Source organism: Marmota flaviventris, chromosome 2 (assembly GCF_047511675.1).
Source record: "Marmota flaviventris isolate mMarFla1 chromosome 2, mMarFla1.hap1, whole genome shotgun sequence".
Taxonomy (NCBI): Eukaryota; Metazoa; Chordata; class Mammalia; order Rodentia; family Sciuridae; genus Marmota; species Marmota flaviventris.
Window position 1 is genome coordinate 62,570,479 of NC_092499.1, and position 3,359 is coordinate 62,573,837.

Genomic DNA, 3,359 nt, shown 5'->3' on the forward strand with positions numbered 1-3,359 from the left:
CATTTATTTCTTCTTTCAAACATCCATTAGAACTGTACAAGTTGTGCTCACCAATTACTGAAGCTGTCATGGCAGGCAGGACTTCACTTGTAGCAGCCATAGGGCTCTGCACATACACATAAATGTTGAGGAGCAGGGTGGCAGCACTGTCCTATGGCAGGAGGGGCTTTTCCTGAGGTCCCACCAGAATAGTCACAGACTTATTCAGGGTCCAACATTATTTAATGAGATGGTTGCTTGGCTTATTTGGCCAAAGGGATAGCCTGTGTGTGATCCTTTTTTAACAAAGTACAGTCATTTGCCAGAAGTAAGAGGAAAAAAAAAATTCTCTTTCTTGGGAGGACTCTGCTACTAATCTTATTGCCATGAAGGTACTAGTCTGAAATGTCAAAGCAAAAGACCCACCAGCATTGTTATAAAGCAGAAGAGACCAACAACTCAATTAAGTTATAATTAGCTGAACTATTTCGGGTGATTTTAATAAACACATTTCTTACCATAAGTCACAAAGAAGGTCTTCAGGGCCAAGAAAGGGAAAAGTTGGTACTTCTATGTTAATATGAATGAATAGTTGCTGAATGGCTTGGATGAAGGCATGGCTGACTACTCTTAGGAAGATTCATGACCTCTTCTTTCTTGTTCCTCTCCCTGTTACCTACCTCCACCCAGGTATTCTCAGATACCTAACCATGAAGTGCTATGGAAATAAGTATTTGGAGTATGTCCACTCTGCTCTCATCTTCACCCTACTTTTGTTGAATGGATAACCACGTGGTCATGGGATGGTCTTTCCAAATTGCAGACTTAGTCATATCTATCCTCGACTAAAATCTTCCATGGCTCCTCATTTTTCCACATTGGTTCAAGTGTCATGGAAGCACTTCCCAACTGGCCCCAGCCCACCTCTGCAACCCATAATGTGCCCATCAACACACTCCAGCCTATTATGCCAAATCCTTTCTGGCTCACAGAGATAGTCATGTTCTATCCCATTTCAAGCCTCCAAACTACCAGTTACCCCTGTCCCCACAGCCTCCTTTCTCTTCTTGCACCTTCAGCTACCATATCAGTTGCTCCCTTGGTCGCAAGGACTCTCATGGAAATTCAGGCAAAGTAAATTTATCTTCTCCCTGTTTGTCCTCTTCTCTTCTCTGTGATCCTCCCACATTGTTTACATGGCTGTCTCAGCTACTCAACCAGTTTGACTGAAGACATTTAACCTATTGAGGTAAACACATGAACTAATTTTATCTTGCAAATGGCTGCCACCAACTGTGTTTCCCATCAGCTCTCCTTTCCCTCTGGGCACCAGGCTCTTGTGACAATGTTTCACTCTATGTCATAATTCTTTAGTCATTTGTGTTTGCTAAAACAATCTGGTCTGGTTAACCATGGCACATTTGGTCCAAACCTCCCCCTCTCTCCCAACCTTGGCTTGCTGGGATATGTGAAGTCACTCTACAAAAGGTCGGTGTGATTAGATTTCCACTGAAGTGGGCTCAGTGCTAAGAAGTTTCCTTAATCACTGGTGGCTCCTTGTGAGGAGAATTCACTGTACCTTTCATGTGAACCCCAACTAAAAGGTATCACTCCATGTCCCTCTGCTACCCATCCGCCTTACCCCCTGGCACAATTTCTACTAAAATAAGTTAGAGCTCTTGTGGATTTTATTGTTAGGGAATGTCACCTATAAGACCTATAGAAGGTACAACAAAACCTTGAAAATGAAAACATATGCTCACAAACTTAGGTTTAAAATATTGTAAAAGATACATCATCTTTTGTGGCTTTTATTTGTTTATGGGCTCATTAAGGATCATGGTATGGAACTTTTAAAAATTATGTAAATTTAAATCACAAATAAAAATTCATATAGCTTTAAATTATAATTAGATTTTAGAGAAAATTTGGCCCAGCATTTCTCAAAGTATCTTCTGAAAAACTAAGAGCATTTCTGTGAAGATGGTACTCAATGGACAATTACTTTTGAGAAATACTATATTCAATGGGAACCCCTCCTTGGAGGGTTATGTAGATGTCAGAATGTCAAAAGCCCTGGTAAGTCCTGTAGTAAATAAATCTAGTTGATGTCCTTGAACTTAGGATTTTACAAAATAATTTGAGCTTTGAATCCCCCATCTCGATCTTTTCCCTCTGTGATACCTATTGATCCAGTTTGGGACATGCTGACTTTAGGAAGGGGGAGTAGTAAGTCCTAAAAAGAACAGGAAGAAATGGCAGTTACAGACAAGGTCTGGATCTTTGTACTACAGAGTCATCTGGATTCAGGGACTTTATCTCTTGGCATCATGCCTTCCATATCTACAAAACATGGGAGGCTTGAGCTCATTGCTGCTCCAACCTTTGACAAGACAGATATTAAAAAATGACCTTATGATTCAACTGCCAATTAATATAAAGCACCAGTGCTCTTATTGTATTTCAGTAAAGTTATGGAAATTCTGCCTGATCAGTTTTTTTTTTTATTTTTTTAATGTATGAAATATTTGTCAAAAGGCAGAAAGGTATTATTTTGGAAAAAGGAATAAACATTAATTTGAAACCCTTTGACTCTAAGATATGATGAAAAGTCAAGGAAGTGCAACAATTTTAGTTTTAAAAATATATTTAGAGTAATAAAAATGATGTTTTACAAAATTTTTTCACATGCAAGTGCACTTCATAGATATTACTAAACACAGATAATACACAGACATGAAAATCAGAGAAATCTGGATTAATCAATTCTTGACACACAATTATATCAGGGCATTACAAATCAACAAAAAGAAGATAGAAAATAGCTGCATTTGTTGTCAGTTCTCCAAAGTTATTGGATAGAAATAAAAATTCAACATCATTTGAACATTACATGAGTACATATGGAGTATTAATTTTAAAATTGTACAAACAAAAGCATTCTAAAAAAGTCTATGAGACCTGATTTTTGTTTTGTTTTGACTCTAAACTTAATTCTTTCACTCCAGTTAAATATTTCAGATTTCCTCTCAGTAGGACTCGGGCTGATTGCTGAAAGGTTTTAGCCACCTGAGAATGGCATCTGTCTTCCTGTCTCCATGCCAACTCCTCAGGATTTCCCCCCTTTCTTTTTATTTTTCTCCAGTCTTTTCCTCCAATGTGAGACACACTCACTCCCACCTTGGGAAGAGCACTATTTCTAATTACAGTTGGTTCCCTTCTTCTTTTTTTGTGTGAGAAAAGAAAGCCTGCGATGAAATTGTCTTTTTAAACATGATTTGTTTTGTTTTGTTTTCTCACTATTCTTACTGACGTCTTTGTGTGGTGCAGTGGCTGGGATCCCACTGCATTTACATGGTAACCAGGAAATCAGTCATTCA